The sequence below is a fragment of the Phascolarctos cinereus genome, unplaced genomic scaffold (genome assembly GCF_003287225.1).
Source record: "Phascolarctos cinereus isolate Bilbo 61053 unplaced genomic scaffold, phaCin_HiC Scaffold_4;HRSCAF=312, whole genome shotgun sequence".
NCBI lineage: Eukaryota > Metazoa > Chordata > Mammalia > Diprotodontia > Phascolarctidae > Phascolarctos > Phascolarctos cinereus.
The window spans coordinates 342,926,823-342,944,845 of record NW_027555847.1 but is presented as its reverse complement, the minus strand read 5'-3'; the positions used below and the strand labels follow the sequence as shown (position 1 = coordinate 342,944,845).

Here is an 18,023-nt window from a genome sequence, read left to right as displayed (position 1 = left end):
TACTTGTCAAACTACATGAAAGAACTGTGTTAGGCTGCACATACACTGATAAAAAATAAAACAGACTTTACCTTCAAGGAGCTTCTGCACACAAATTACACAGATTGATAGTTCCAGGTAATTTGAGAAAGATTGAATATGGATAACTGTTAAGATGAAGGGTAGCTGGGGCAGCTAGGTGGTGCAGTGGATAGAGCTCTGCCCTTGGAGTCAGGAGGACCTGAGTTCAAATTCAGCCTCAAACACTTAACACTTACTAGCTGAGTGACCTTGGGCAAGTCACTTAACCCCGATCACCTCATCAAAAAAAAAAAAAGAAAAAGAAAAAGAAAAAAAAAAGATGAAGGGTAGATCAGGGAGGCTTCATGGAGGAATTGCCATCTCCACTTTAGCTCATCATAGTCTCTACTAGGAGCGGGCAAAGGAATAGAAAATATCACACAGAGAGCCAGCACAATGTCAATACTTTTCTGCTTAGTGTGATGTGAGATTTGATCTCTCTAACCATAGCTTCCCGGCTTCATTTCCTTACTTAGTCTTATGATCAATAATTTCAATAATGACCTCCCCTATGCCCTTGAATCCCAAGACACCTTAGTTTTCCAAAATTATTTTTTCAAATATTCTGTTTAATTATGTTCATAATTTAGTGTTTGTAGGCTATCATGTAGTGACATACCAACTGCTTCTTTTTCCATTTATATACAAGAACAGAATAGAGTAACTGAACCTAGTTCTGAAGTAGATCCCATAAGCCAAGGAAGTCCTTCCCTAATTCCCTAGACTGGCTCCTCCAGTGACCAGCATCCTTCTACTCTAACTGTACCTTATATTAAATAAATTGCACAGTAGTAGCTTCTTAAAGCAAGTTTTGACATCATGTATACAAAACTTCAGGTTTTTTTCCCCAAGATAGGTGAGGAACCTCCAGCCATGTTCTTTGGGCTCAGGGGAAGTTCTTATGTCCCTAGTCCCCAAACCAATGTGTCAGGGTGTAAGGAAATGGCTGCCATGCATCCTAATCTGCCTATGTGTAGAGGACAATTCTCCTCATTCTGAAGCTATTCCATCCACATTGCACCTTGCTTCTCAGGGGAATGTCCATGACAATCAAACAGTTTCCACTTGGAATCTGGGAGATAGAGGCATAAGGAGAAGAAGTACGGGAGAGGAGTAGCATGAGACATAACCTGTGGAGCTGAGGCCAATCTTGGTTTTATTTCATGCAAGGTTTTTAACACTAGCAAAAAGCTTATATTTCAGAGTTCCTGGGAACTGCTCAGCTGTTGATGCCTTGATTTCTGCCATGACACTGGTCCACATTAGTCGAAAAATGAATTTTCATCCAACAATTTATGCTCACCTGTGGGAGGAAGTTCAAAAGGCAGCCAGCCACTCTGCAGTGCCTCTTTCACAAAGCTGTAGAGTGCAAACAGCCTCTCCCAAGTATAGAAGGCATCCTGGAGGACATGCCTTTCTGGAAAGTGGACCAGTAAGAGGGTATAGGTTTATTTGCATATTTTCCTCTGTTGCTCTTTCTCCCTTATGGCTTTGGTTTGAAATTCACACAGCCCCTCCATGGTGTCCATTCTTAGTTTCTTCTCCTGTTTGAGCTCCTCTGCTGCAAAGGTTGAAGAAGTATCCAGCTAAGTTGAACTGGGCAGGAGAGAGTTTGAAAACTCATGGCTGCCAGGCCAGCTGAGACAGCATGGGTAGCTCTACAGGTTTACCTTGTTGCTGTTCCAGCTTCTCCACCTTGGCTATTGCATCCTCATTCAGCACATAAAATTCTTCTGATGTGTCTTCTTCTGGAATAGCTAGAGTCATATTCTCAAACCCGATGGCCTCAAAAAATGCATTAGCCCCTTCTAGGAAGTTGGTCGGTTCCTGAAACACTTTGTTCTGCCATTTGATTTTCTTATATTTCTCCTCTTATGGGTGAATACGGATGTTGTCCAGGTATTTGGCAATGGTGTTCACCCCCAACTTCAATTTTTCTCAATTCTTGTTGAATGTATAGAACTTCATAATGGAAACAGACACTGGATCTTGGCTGAGTTCTAACTAAGAGCCTGTGATATTGTCATTCCTCTGATCGTTTCCCTGGATGGTCCAGTGAATGCGTAAATAAAATAAACTCTAGTTACAGACTGATTGGTGCACCCCTTCTCTTTAGCCTCAGCTACCACATTTCCTTCAGAAGATTCAGTGCTCCCACTGATGGTTACTTTTGCTTGTAATTTCTTCTTTACCGGGTTCTGAATAGCACCCTGGGACATGGGCTCCTGGGACCTTGGGCTGCTTCTGCTGCAGCCTGGCTCATTGGTCTCTCTCTGGTGGGACTGCTTGGTTACTTGCTGGGTCAGCTTTTCCTTGGGGTCCTTTTCCCCCACCAAATTTGCTAGTTTTAAGAGGTCCTATGCTGTTGAACTTCATGTCTGCCTTGATGTACTGAAAGAATGTTTTCACAGTGGCAGTTTGGAAGGGGCTACGGCTAGGGCTCCAGTAGTCTTGGCCTGGAACAGCTCTGATCAACAAATGGAAGTTGTACAGTGCTTGTACTGCTAATCCAATCACGGATAAGTCACCATATGCCTCCTACATTCCCACTTTTCAGCAGATGAATGTTCCCAGAGGAAATTCTCTAACCATAGCTTCCCGGCTTCATTTCCTTACTTAGTCTTATGATCAATAATTTCAATAATGACCTCCCCTATGCCCTTGAATCCCAAGACACCTTAGTTTTCCAAAATTATTTTTTCAAATATTCTGTTTAATTATGTTCATAATTTAGTGTTTGTAGGCTATCATGTAGTGACATACCAACTGCTTCTTTTTCCATTTATATACAAGAACAGAATAGAGTAACTGAACCCAGTTCTGAAGTAGATCCCATTAGCCAAGGAAGATTTAAAACATTAATTCTTGAAAAGTGAGCACTACACACACACACACACACACACACACACACACACACACAATCAGTGTTGGATATTTGCATAGTAGATAGAGAAATAGATTCAAAACCAGGAATATCTGGGTTCAGTTGGAGACTTTGATATATACTAGCTGTGTGTTATTTAGTTGTGTGACCCTGACAAAGTCACTTAAATTCACAATGCTCTAGGCAGCTTTTTAAAACTAAATTTCAGTCATATTAAACTAAACTTCAGTGGTATTCAACTAAAATTCACTGGTATTAAAAGTTTCCTGTACAAATGAAATACAGTTCCAATTACTATCATTGTACATCTAGCCTATCTATCTACCAGAATTACAGATCCTCACATTTAGAAAGAGCTAGTGAGGCTATCTAGTCCAACTGTTCAAAAGATCCTCATCTATTTTACTCTCCCTCATGAGGTAGTCCATTCCTGAAGTACTGTAGTGCCTAGCACAAAATAAGCATTTAGTTTCCAGTTAATTGTTCCTATTCTGTACAACTTTAGTTGTTTCTCTTATATCTATCTCTCAACCCTGTCCCTGACTTCTTTGTATCATCATCATCACCTTCATCACCATCATCATCATCACCACTACCATTTATATGGTGCCTACTATGTTACAGGTAACATGTCAAGTACTTTACAAACATTATCTCATTTGATCCTCACAACAACCTTGGATGCTACATATAATTATTATTTCAATTTCACAGCTGAGGAAACAGGCAAATAGAGGTTGGGTGACTTGTCCTAAGTCAAATAGCTAATAAGTGTCAGAGGCTTGATTTGAATTCAGATTTTCCCAATTCCAGGCCCAACTCTATCCACTGAACCACTTAGCTGCTTTTGGCCTTTAAAACCATATGCCTCTACTGCTGTCTTATCCTGGGATTTCCTTCATTGTTGGGGACCTCCTCTTCCTGGAACAATCTACCATCTCTACAAGCTACTCACGATGGAATATCCCTCTGCAGGGACCCCTTTCTTTCTTCTATTGGCGAGTTCCTCCTGGAGCCTCTATTTTATGGAAAGTCTGAGGGTGGCCAGCCTACATTCATCTCCTGCCACTGTTAGAGACTTCCTCTAGACTTCAAAACCATGTCCCCCACATGACCCTCCCCACAAATGTACCTTCCACCCTTGCTTTTTAGTTCCTTTTTCTATGCTGCTTTCCCTTATTAGAATGCAAGGTTCTTGAAGCCAGGGACTGTATTTTTCTTTTCTTTTCTTTTCTATTTTTTAATATCCCCAGCACTTGACACAGTACTTACTGACACAATGTGCCTGTCACATATTAATGCTTAATCAATGCTTATTCCCTTCCCTCTTTACATGAAGCTAAGTATATTTTTTCTGCAACTTCTTCCAATTATACTTAGGCTTGTCTGCTAGGGCCAAGAGGAGCAAGTGTGACCCCTCTTTCTTACAACAGTTCTTATTAATTTATTTATTTTTAGTTAGCAACATTCACTTCCACAAGATTTTGAGTTTCAAATTTTCTCTCCATCTCGTCTCTACCCCATCCCAAGATGGCATGCATTCTGAATACCCCCTTCCCCTAATCTGCCCTCCCTTCTATCTCCACCCACTCTTTTCCTTAGCTCCTTCCTCTTCTATTTCCTGTAGGGCAGGATACATTTCTATACTCCATTGCCTGTATATCTCATTTTCCAGTTGCATGAGAAAACAATTTTTAACTTTTGTTTTTAAAACTTGGGGTTTCAAATTCTCTCCCTTCCTTCCTCCCCACCCACCCTCATTGAGTAGGCAAGCAACTTGATACAGGTCATACATGTATAGTCATGCAAAATCCTTCCATAATAGTCATGTTGTGGAAAAAAACCCCTATATTTCCCTTTATCCTATCCCACCCTCCCATTTATCCTACTCTCTCTTTTGACCCTGTCCCTCCTTAAAAGTGTTTGCTTCTGATTACCCCCTCTACCAATCTGTCCTCCCCTCTATCACTCACCTGCTTTCTTATTTCCTTTTCCACCATTTTCCTGTAGGGTAAGATAGATTTCCATAACCAAATGAATGTGCATGTTATTCCCTCCTTAAGCCAAATCCAATGAGAATAAGATTCACTCACCTTCCCCCACTTCATCCCCACTGTAAAAGCCTTCTCTTGTCTGTTTTATGTGAGATAATTTATCCAATTCTACCTCTCCTTTTTTCCTTCTCCCAGTATAATCCTGTCTTATCCTTTAATTTTATTTTTTAGATATCACCTCTTCATCTTCAACTCTCCTGTGCCCTCTATCTATCTATCTATCTATCTACATATAATTTTTCCCTTCAACTACTCTAATACTAACAAAGGTCTCATGAGTTACAAATATCATCTTTCCATGCAGGAATGTAAACAGTTCAACTGTAATAGGTCCCTTATGATTTCTCTTTACTGTTTACCTCTTCATGGTTCTCTTGAGTCTTGTATTTGAAAGTCAAATTTTTTATTCAGCTCTGGTCTTTTCATCAAGGATGCTTGAAAGTCTGCTGTTTCATTGAATGTCCATTTTTTTCCCCTGAAGGTTTATACTCAGTTTTGCTGGGTGGTTGATTCTTGGTTGTAACCGTATCTCCTTTGACCCCCAGAATATTATATTCCAAGCCATCTGGTCCTTTAGGTAGAAGCTGCTAAATCTTGTGTCATCCTGATTGTGTTTCCACAACACTTGAATTGTTACTTTCTGGCTGCTTGCAATATTTTCTCTTTGACATGGGAACTCTGGAATTTGTCTCTAATATTTCTAGGAGTTTTCCTTTGGGAATCTCTTTCAGGAGGTGATTGGTGGATTCTTTCAATTTTTATTTTGCCCTCTGATTCTAGAATAACAGGGCAGTTTTCCTTGAAAATTTTTTTGAGAAATGATGTCTAGGCTCTTTTTTTGATCATGGCTTTCAGGTAGTCTAATGATTTTTAAATTATCTCTCCTAGATCTATTTTCCAGGTCAGTTGTTTTTCCAAGGAGATATTTCACACTGTGTTCTATTTTTTTCATTCTTTTGGCTTTGTTTTACAATGTCTTGAATTCTCATAAAGTCATTAGCTTCCATTTGCTCCATTCTAATTTTTAAGGAAGTATTTTCTTCAGTGAGCTTTTGGACTTCTTTTCCATTTGGCCGATTCTGCTTTTTAAGGCATTCTTCTCCACATTGGCTTTTTGGACCTCTTCTGACATTTGGGTTAGGCTATCTTTAAGGCGTTATTATCTTCAGTATTTTTTGGGGTCTCCTTTAGCAAGCTGTTGACTTGTTTTTCATGATTTTCTTGCATCATACTCAGTTTTTCCTCTACTTCTCTTACTTGCTTCTCAAAATCCTTTTTGAGTTCTTCCATGGTCTGGGACCAATTCATATTTATCTTGGAGGCTTTGGATATAGCAATTTTGACTTTGTTGTCATCTTCTGGTTGTATGTTTTGATCTTCTTTTTCACCAAAGTACAATTCTATCGTCTGATTCTTTTTGCCCTGCTTGCTCGTGATCTCAGCCAATTGCTTGAGTTATAAATGCTTTGTTAAGGTAGGGGTCTGCTTCCAGTGTGGAGAATGTACTGTCCCAAGCTTCAGGGGTTTTGTGCATATGTTTTTGGAAATACTTCTAGGGACCTGTAAATTTTCAGTTTTTCCAAGGTGGTATAATCAAAGGTGAGGTGTTTACTCCTTTCCTGACCTGGACTGTGGTCTATGAGTGACCACAAGCACTCCTTTCTGTCCTGGAACTGTGAAGAGGGTTTCTTCTTCACCACCACTGCAAGCTCCACCACGCTCGTGCCCCTCCTTGCCCCAGGACTGCTACCCAGAACTGTGACCCACATCCAATCACAGGCAAAGCAAGAGAACCCTGCCTCAGCAGGGTTCCCTCTAATCAGCCACTATATTACCCCTCGCTCTGTGGGCTGAGTTCTGGAAGCAGCCACCACCCCACGGCTGGGACCAAACTTCTCTCTTACTTAGTCACAGTCTTTTCCTACTGACCTTCTAAGTTGTCTTTGTCTTTTGTGGTTTGAGAAGTCTGGAAACTGCCACAGCTGCCTGTGATTCAATCCTCCGAGGCCTGCTCCAAGTTTGCTGAGACTTGATCTTTCCCTGTGCACCCATGCTGAACTGTGCTCCTCTCCTAGCCTGACACAATAAATCTTTCCAATCAACCACCTATGTTATCTTGGGCTGGAAATTTGTTTCACTCTGTCTGTTTGTGGGCTCTGCTGCTCTAGAATTTGTTTACAGGGAATTTTTTAAGGTATTTGGAGGGGTTTGGGTTTGGGGGAGAGCTCAAGAAAGTCACTGCTTTTACTCCACCATCTTGGCTCTGCCACCCCCCTCTTGTAACAATTCTTAAAAGACTACTATCATGTCTTTGAAGACCCATCCTTGCTCTAAGTCCTCACTTCTCCATGTTTAAAAGACCCAGTTTCTTCAACCTGCTGTTATATTCCATGATTAAAAAATTACACTTAAAGGAAGTCATATAAACTTGGAACAATGGTTTCAAGTTGCAAATTAACAAGTTTTGGCTTGATTTTGGGGGGGGGTTAAAAAAAAACTAATTAATAGAATGGATGCCCTTAAGAGATGATAGGTTCTTTATCTGTAGAGATCTTCCAGCAAAGAGTGGACAACAACGTGTCAAATATGTTATATTGAGAATTATTTTTTTTGTATAGATTGAACTAGGTCTTTGAGATACATTTCAACTTTTAAATTCTGAGGTTCTGTGGAAATCATACATTGTAGAGGTGAGATGCTATAAGAGGTAAACTTCACTCAGTGACGAATTAGCTCTGAAAACACACATTTTCTGTGCTTTCAGCAAGGTTGGCCAGATTCCCATCATTAGACGAGCGTAGTGTTGGTCCGAATAGCCTATGGTTAATTTTCTACAAGAAATGTGAGAACTGTTGAGAATATATTTCCAGTGGTACTGCTTTCTTTCTCAGTCTTTCTTATCTGTACTCTAAACTCTTTTTCGGTCTTTGTGTAGTGACAACTCTCTCTAACGTTTATTATCCTGCAACATACATGGATTCTGCAAATGTGAGTCAGTTTATTGCCTGCTGTTCTTCAGGCAGCTCAATATTAACACTTACCTTCGAACTCTTTCTCTTTACTTTTTGGAAAGACACTCATTTTCCCCATCCCTGTGAAAGTTCTTGTACTTTCAAAGAGAAATTCTGACTTTCTTCTTTGAGGAAAATTCCTTCTTTTACCCTTAAGATCAATTGGAAGGATATATCAGAATTCCTCTTGTGTAGATGAAAATGTTTCAAATAAATCAGATTCTTCAACAGAGGAGCTATGTTTTCTTTTTAAATCTCCTATTACCATATTAAATTTCTCAATGTCAAGATTTCTGGAAGGCATTCATCCAATTTTCATCCCTTACACAGCATCAACATGATGTCAAGGAGTGTCTTTGTCACAGCTGGTTTCCTTAGAGAGCTATTAATTTCTATCAAAATCTTGTTTCCATTGCGACATAAGCAGATAACAAATAAATGTATTTGAAGAGAATATTTCCCATGATTTGAGCATACAAGCTATAAAAGAGGCCAGGGGCATTGCCAAATGTGCCCTTTAGTAGTCTAGCTATGCAGATGATCTCTAATTCCTTTTTTGAAATTTGAAAGCACATGAATGATTTGAAAATTATGAACACCCAATTCAGTACTGATAACTTCATAAAGATATTCTAATTTTCAGGTGAAGTCCAGGCTATTCTAATTACAGCTTATCATGTTGTCAAAGAAAGAACTGTATTTAGTTTTCAACTAAAGAGACACTGTGCTATTGCCGACAGGATGTTCAGTAATCCGAGACAAACTAGAGTCAGTCTGAACTAAGTAGGCAAAGATGTAGCTACTAACTCTCATGATGTTGATTCCATTTATAAATTATTCAGCTTTGTGACATAGATCACAGATAGAAATCCTGTTCCATTTTATTCTTAAAAATTCTACTTTCACTTTTATAAAGTATATAAGGTTACAATGAAAACCAATTGTATTGAAACATATTCATATATGTATATATGTACAACTATATACACATACATACATAAACGTGTGAATATATGTATGTATACACAGGCAACTAAGTGGTGCAGTACATAAGCAACAGGCCTGGATTCTGGAAGACTGAATTCAAATCTGGCCTCAGTCACTCACTATTTGTACGACCCTGGGCACATTGCTTAACATTGTTTACCTCAGCTCCTTATTCTGTAAAATGAGCTAACCACTCCAATTTCTTTGCCAAGAAAATCCCAAATGAGGTCATGAAGAGTTAGATACAACTGAAACGATTGAACAACATAGGACACACATATGTGTGTATAACATATGTATATACACATAAACACACATGCACAGATTCCCTGTGCACCTCAGGTAAGAACCACTGGTCTAAGGCAATGAGGAATCTATTGTTATTTCTGCTTCTGATTCATAACATCATTTCATTATTGATGACACATTTTTTTTAATCACTTAAATAAATTAAATAACGTATTTCAAATCAAAAATCAATTTGCTTTTATAAATTCCAGAACATTTGTTTCAAATTTGAAAATTAAATACTATCAATATTTCAGGGAAATTTGTATATATTTTGAATGGTCCAGAGAGGGGAAGAGAAATTAAAAAGGAAGATAAACAGTTTGCTAAATTTACTGGAAACATCATACTACATTCCCAGTTCCAGTTCCAAGAAAGGGGCTCTTACTAGACAAAATTCTCCCCCCTCATTTCCATTCCCTTCATTTTTTCTGTAAGGTAGTGTCTATTAGAATGGAAAGGGTGGGAAATGAAGTGAGAAGAGAGAGTCCAGGGTTTGAATTCCACTTCTGCCATGTTCTAGCCATGTGACATTGTCAAGTTATTGGACTCTGAACCTCAATTTCCTTATCAATAAAAAGGGAATGATATTTCTTGGAGTGCTTATCTCACACCATTGTTGTGAGGATCAAATGAGATAATGAAGGCAAAGTTCAGAAACTTCAAAGTGCTGAATGAATTATTTCTGTCAACTATATTTCTTACTTTTCTCCATAATAAAAGTATCTCATGTTCTGAGGTCTAAATAAATTTTGAGGAGTTGGTCAATAAAGATCGAAGAAATTTATTCTCTGGGCAAATGTGTGATCCCCCTTACCATATTATAAGCTCCTGATGTCAGAAATTGTCTTCATATTCTTCCAAGTACCTAACAGGGTATTATGCTTATAGTCAGATGTTCAGTAAATGTCTTGCTAAATAAATTAATGATGCTGAAGAACCGCTCAAAGGTGGCATCAGTGTATGCCTTCAAAATGCCACTTAAAATCAGCCTAAGTTTTGCTTTGCTGCAGCGATCAAAAGAAAAGACATTTTCTTTTTTTTTTTGATTTGTTAAATGAAAAACTTGTACTCAGTAGACGTAATTGTTAAATATTTTATATGCATATGGATTTCACATTCAATAAGTTGATGTGTATTTCCAAATGACTGAGGCAAAGTAAAATAAATACAGATTTATACCTAGTCATTGAGTAGAGATTGTTTGTTTGCTTATACCAACCCAAGAGAAATGTGAAAATGTACTGTGGGTAGAGCAGGGAAAACTTAGATGATGTCGTGATAGCTGTCTTCAGAGGTCAGAAGGGTTGTCTTTACTGAGAAGGAGGAATTAGACCTATAAAGAGGAATCTTCTCATAAATAAAGTGAATAGAATGAGGACCAATGGTGAATATTAGAGAGGAGTAAATTTGAGCTATTTTTTTTCCTCAAAATGAGATATTCAAAACTAAATTGGACTGCTTCATTAAGTAGTTAGTTCCATGTCATAATAAATGTCCAAGAAATGATGGCTAGTCATCTAATAATAGAACCATACCCTTAGGCCTAAAACTGACTAAAGAGGGGCTACATAGCCCCAATCACTCATTTTAGATATAATTGAACTGAGGCCAAAGAAGATTAAATGACTATCCCAAGGCCATGGAAATAATAACTAGTAGATATGGGATTCAAGCATGGGTCTTCCATCTCCATCTAGGAAGCTATCCATTGTACTAAAAGATAATAAAACATAAGCTATAATTATCTACAAAATGTGTTCTTTTCTTTTTGCTTACTCTCATTATGAATATTGTAGGGCAAGGTGACTGAATATGCCATGAAATGATAGGTCATCTTATTTTTATTCGAAGTGATGTTGATATCTTTATTAGTCTCTTGAAGGAGAAAGTGTGGGTTGTCTTTACATTAAGCTCAAACTTTGTTGTTGTTGTTGTTTTTGTATGGTCGTGTCATTTTTCAACTCATTACCTATTGGATTAAGACTTCACATTTAGAGTTAAATGTCCTATGTTATCTGTAGCCCTTATTAATAAACAACAAGCATAATGATATGTTTCATTCACTACATCCTTCAACTAAATGTAAAATGGTCAAGATATGGGCCATTTCTGAAAATTATTTGTGAAAGTCTGTTTATTCTCTATTAACAAAACAATAGATCCACGTGTAGATGAGTCTCAAAAAGATGGATAGATAGAAGAGTAGGGGCATCATTTACCAGTTATTGATTTTTCTTGGTCATCATTTTGCATAGCTAAAAAGATCTGAGATTTCTTCCATGACTATAATGTCTTTCTTTCATGTATATTGGTTCCTCAGCGTCTTCAGAGTTGACACTTACCTTATGTATCTCTTCATTGTACCATTCTCGTTGCTTTTCTTCTCTTTGATCACTTTATTGCCATTTCTATCTCTTCTATAAACACATGTGACTGTGATACTAGGGTCCAAATGTGGTGATTCCTTTGTCCTTGATGGAAAAATTAATTTTGTAAGCCTTTTGTATTTTTTCTTGTTTGCTAGCTTCCTTCCATTTTAAAATTTTAGTCTAAAATTCTCAAGGGTGACTTTGATTAATACAATATCTTTCCAAGTTTTCTTGAAATAAATTTTACTCACTATTCTGTCTCTCAAAAAGCTGTTGAGTTGGTAGGACAAAATGGTGCCCTACAGACTCTTTTACAGGTATCTTCAATCCATACATAAAATACATTGAAAATTCCTTTTATAATCTTTTTGCAAGCTACAGGGATTGATGTGTTGATTCCTTGACTGAGGGTGGGGAAAAGAGTTGACAACCTCAGTCATTTGGCAGTTAGGGATGAGAGAAGATGAGATCATAAGGCTAAGGGCATTTTGTTAGTATCAAAGTAAAGAGAGAGCAGAGATTAAGTGAAACCATTATGAGCAATGGAAGAGAGAGGCATGCAGAGACAAGAATGGGTATATTGGATTAATCAGATTGTAGAAAGAAACATTGAGATTCTCTTTGCTCTTCCCCACTTCCCTCCTCTTCGTCTGTAGCCATAAATCCCCCCACCCACCCTCCAAGCTTGCTACTCCTTTTGTGTAGATCTTTCCACATATGAATTTTTTCTTTTTTCTTTTTTTTTTGTTTTGTTCCTTGTTTTTAAATCAGGGTTTCTTAAACTGATGTTTGTGTACTTTGAAAGTTCCTCCTCAGCTGAAGTAGACCTAATGGTCTGTAAGATTTTGTACTCCATCACTTTATTGAAAGGAGGGGCACAAGTAAGGAAGACCATGATGGATGCACCCTATGAGGACACCTAAGTGCTATACTCTGAAACCTATAATAACAGAAATAACCCTAGTTGATGACTCACTGTTTATTAATATTATGGTAGGCATAATACAAAGAGATGTACACTTCTCAAAGATGTTCACTATTGCAGTGGGATAAATCCAACACAGAGTGCAAGTTGCCAATGAATTCCCAGGCAGTTCACCTCAAAAGCAAGACCTTATGAACCATCTCAGGTTTGACACCATGAATTCACCAAATACAGTCCTGAGCTTCTGAACAGGTTTCCATAGCTTCTTCTGCTATTTATTGCTCATTGTGAGTCAGGCCTCCCAGGACACATTATCACTTACCATTAGTTTGAAGAGTGGATTTTGTAATAGTCTAATCACATGAATCCCCCCACAGATGCCTCTGATACTCTGTTTGAATTCATTCCTCACTGTTCATCCTACTTCCATTCTCTTTATTCTCCCCATCCCAGTGATTATGAACTACTGGCTGCCAACATATAAAGCACATCGGCAAATGTCCACTAGCTTTCTTTCATCCAGTTCCACCATCCCTTCCTCACCAATGGCCCATTCCAGATAGACATACCTCTTCCATTGTGCCCTATATAATGTTTTCTCCACAGTTTTAAAACTTATTTTCATCTAAAAACTCTTTTTTCTTTATTCCTTCTATATTATACTCACTGAGATCTGCCTTACTTCTAATGATACTGCTGTCCTGATCATCCTTCTGTCTAGTAATGTTTATACTTTCTTTCATATACCAAATTTAATGGCCATGATAAGTTGAAATACTCTTTGTTCCCCATTGCTATTTCCAGACTTTTCCTCTTTCTATTTTGCCATCACTCAGAAACTTCTTTTCTTTAAGATTTAGACAATCTAACTTTATCATCCAATCTAGATCCTTTTGTCCATTATGTCCTATCTTCAGGACATTTACCTTTTTTCCCCCTTTTTTCCTGAAGGAGATCATTGTGTGACATATAGATTTTCCCTGTAGCTCAACTCTTGCTTTTATTTCCAGGGATTTCAACATATATGTCAGTGGTCTTTTAAATGCTCTAATTTTCCAGTTCTTCAATCTACTCAATTTTTATGACCTCCTTTAATCCACTTCAGCTATGCATACAGATGGTCATACCCTTTATCTTCCCATCACCCACATGTTCAACTTCTCTGTTCACAAATTCCAGAATTCCGTTATCTGAAGTTGATCTTTTATAATTCCATATTCCCTTATGACTTGTGACCCACAATTATTCTTCATTGTCACAGTGATATCCATTCCCTGAACCTTTCAATTCTTAAACCATCACAAGCATGCACTTATTACTATACTCTTTTCCCTTCCGTATCTCATACTTTGCTAAATTAATACAACTCCACACTACCCTCTACTCTGGGACCCTTTATACACTTCTCCTGTTGCTGAGCATACCTTGCCATATCCCCAAACTAAATTACTCCCACCATCTACTTTCTTCCCTCCCGTTCATGTCATATAGAACTGAGCTGGAAGAGCTCAAAAAAAAGACATGCTGATTGGGTCCAATAGAAACTGGGCTATTACAGCAAAAAAAAAAAAAGCAATCGTTACTACTCTCCAATCAATTCATTACCTCACTTTCCACCACAGCTCTTCCGAAACTTCTTATCTCTTACCAAGCTTCCTATTTCAACCTCACCAAACACTGTCTCAAATGAAGGCCTCAGTGTATAAATACTTGTTCAAAAAATAATTGAAGTTATTTATGGAAAACTTTCCCTTCTCTTTTCAACTCTTATCACTCAGACATCTTCTTTCCTCCTGTCTTCAATAAAGTAGTCCATCTTCTCGTCAAGGCCAACCTCTTCACATGAGCTCTTGATCCATTCCCCTCTTGTCTTCTCCAACACCTTACCCTCAACATTATTATATATTCATCTCATGTTCACTAACCATAGATATCTCCCAAGGCTCTAGAATAGCCAAGAGTCTTCTTCTCTTTTCCATCTATACTACCTCATTTGTGATCTCATTAGCTCACATGGGTTTATTGTCATCTGTATGAAGATGACAATATTCATAAATCTATCTCCCAAGTCTCTCATCACAATCATGAATATTAGACATCTCAAATTGTATTGCCTATGAGTATTCTAAACTCAATATGTGAAAAATAGAACTCAAAATTCCTCAAAATTTCCTCCAGTTCTTCCTCTCTTCCAGACTTCCCTGTTCTCCCCATCACCCAGGTTTACAACCTCTGTGGTATCCTTGGTTTTTCTCTTTCACTCATCCCACATCCAGTTTTTAATAAAATTTTATCATTTCCACTTTCATAATATCTTGCATAGTGTCTCATCCCAATTAAGACAACATCTTGGATCCTGGTTCAGTCATATCTTTTATCTGAGGAATGTTTCCCCTTTCTACCTCTGTCCTTCCCATTTTCCCAATGCAGCCCTCTTTTCCACTCCATTTTTTTTTGTTATATCCATCAAAAAATAATCAACACACAAACATACCGTCTGCCTATGCAGAATCCTTCCAACTGCCTTTATAATGATAAAGTTATTAGGAGTTACATGTATCATCTTTCCATACACGAATGTAAACAGTTTAACTTTATTAAGTCCTTTAATATTACTCTTTATTGTTTACATTTTAATGCTTCTTTAGAGTCTCATGTTTCAATGTTAAATCTTCCATTCAGTTCTGGTCTTTTCATCAGGAATGCTTGAAATTCTTTTATTTCATTAAATGTCTACTTTTTCCCTGAAGGATTATGCTTAGTTTTGCCAGGTACATGATTCTTGGTTGTAATACTATCTCTTTTGCCTTCAGAAATACCATATTCCAAGCCCTCCATTCCTTTAACATGGAAGCTTCCATATCTTATGTGATTACGCCTGGAGCTCCATGATATTTGATTTTTTTTCCTCCTGGCTGCTTGCAGTATTTTCTCTTTGATTTGGAAGGTTTGGAATTTGGCTATAATATTCCTGGGAGTTTTCATTTTGGGATCTTTTTCAGGAGGTGATTAGTGGATTCTTTTTAATTCTCTTTTACTCCTTGGATCTAAGCAGTTTTCCTTGATAATTTCTTGAAATATCATGTCTAGCCCCCCGTTTTTTAATCATGGCTTTTAGGTAATTCAACAACTCTTAAATTATATCGCCTTGATTTATTTTCCTGGTCAGTTGTTTTTCCAATGAAATATTTCACATTTCCTCTGTGTTTTCAATTATTACTATTTTTTTTGCTTTGTCTTGTTGTTATTTGATGTCTTATGGTGTTATTAGCTTCTGTTTTCCCACTTCTACTTTTTAAAGATCTCTTTTCTTCAGTGATTTTTTTGTGTCTCTTTTACCATTAGGCCAATTCTGTTTTTTAAGGTGTTATTTTGTTCAGCACTTTTTTTCTCTTTTATTAAGTTGTTCTATTTTCATGATTTTATTTTATTACTCTCATTTCTTTCCCCAATTTTTACTCTACCACTAATCTCTCCCTTTAACTCCTGCAGGAAATTTTGTTGAACTTGTGTTCAATTTACATTTTTCTTTGAAGATTTTCTTGTATCTATTTTCACATTGTTGTCTTCTTCTGAGTTTATGTCTTAGTCTTTCCTGCCCCTGTAGTAGCTTTTTATGGTCAAGTTCTTTTATTCTTATTGTTTACTCATTTGTTCAGCCTATTTCTTGACTTTGAACTTTATATTAAAGTTCAGCTGTGATCACTTTGTGGTAGAGAGACACTATTACAAGCTTCATGCTTTTTCATGTTGCTGTTTTCAGAGCTAGTTCTGAGGGTCTGCAAGTTTTCAATGCTTCCACTGTGATGTAATCTGGGAGATGTGTGGTCACTAACTTTCCTAGTCTGTGCTCTGGTCTTTACCCAGGAAGTCTTTACTTGTTCCCTTGCAGCTAGTGTTAGCGTTCCTCTTGGCCCTGGAATACTTTGAGTATTGGAGTGATCTTTAGCATTCTTTTTTCTATTATTACTATAAAAGCAAGAACAGATTGCTGAGGATTCAGGGTTATGATGATTTTTTTTCTTTTTTCCTCCGTTCATTCCTCCTTCTCTCCCTCCTTCCTTCCTTCTTCTTTTTTATTTTTATCTTTCTTTTTTCCATTTCCTTCTTTATTTTTCTATCTATCTACCTTCTACTTATCTATCTATTTTTGTTTCTCCATTTGTCATGGCAAAGGAATTAATTACCCAGTGGCACACATACTGATATCTGTTTAGCAGGTGATAGGTGGCATTCCTACAGAAGGTAGGGGCTGGACTAGGTGATCTCAGTTTCTTTGTACAAAAATGAGGAGATTGGATTAGATGATCTCAGAATTGTTCCAACTCTAATAATCTATAAATTATCATGGATATGTAAGGTGGACTTGATTTTTTATATACATTTATGACTCTATCTATATCACCAATGCAAAGAGAAATGAACTTCTGTTGAATAGGAGAGAACCAGAGCCATATTACCTCTTCTGGTTCCAGTTAACTACAATTACTTTAGAAAGCTCCTTAGGAGTTGAATTCCTTGTTTTTATTTTTACATATTTTGGTTGTATGTGTTTAACATCCAGCAGTGATATGCATATAGTGCTCAATAAATGTTGTTAATAACATGGATGTGTTGACATGTCTACCACTAAGATTGTAACTTGCAGAGTAGGTATGTTATACTTTGGTAGAGAGTGATTTCCTCACTGGGACTTCCCTATACCAATGAAATCACATACTGATGCTTCTGGTATTCCTCTTATCTTTGTTCTCATTTTATTATTATTATTTAGCAGTACAGAAAAAAAAATGTTAAATACTGAATTCTTACTTTTCCCCTAAGATTAGTACCTACAAGTACCAGTCAGTAATAGTCATAGGGAAATGATGTTTGATTTATAATTAATTTATCTTGCCTAACATTAGTGGCAAATATGGGGAGTGGGGGACCACTGAAATCAAATCCACAGACTCCATAAGTTGTTCATGTTATTCCCAGAAGGGCCAAATGTAACTCTAGAGACATGGGGGTGATTGTCACTACCAATGAAACTGTCACACTCATCATGGCTGTGCATACTAAATGGCATGACTCTTTTTTTTTCCAGATATCATTTTGATGAAGGATGATAAAGACTAGGCTAGGTGCATGCTAATCTGGAAAGTGCTAGGAAAGTGGTTTGTAGTTTGTGATTCTGGGTTAAGAAATGACAATGTCTACACTGGTGTCATATTGAGGGAGATGAGAGAGTGGCGAAAATCTGTTACTGAGGGAATGGTTTCACTTTAATTCATGCCATATTACTGTATTATGGATTATGGATTCTGATATTTTAAGAAACAAAGATCATTCAGGGTAAGGGGCAAGTGAGAAATTGGGGCATACCTGGATAACAATATCCAAAGTTACAATCCTTACTAAATAGGATACAAGAGTAATTCCTATGAATAAAGAACAAAG

The 18,023-nt window shown here is 37.3% G+C and overlaps 1 pseudogene; it reads right to left on the bottom strand.

Annotated features, from left to right (window-relative positions):
* Positions 1-1,221: 1,221 nt before the first annotated feature.
* Positions 1,222-18,023, bottom strand: part of LOC110216169 (UBX domain-containing protein 6 pseudogene) — a 75,483-nt pseudogene continuing 58,681 nt past the window's right edge.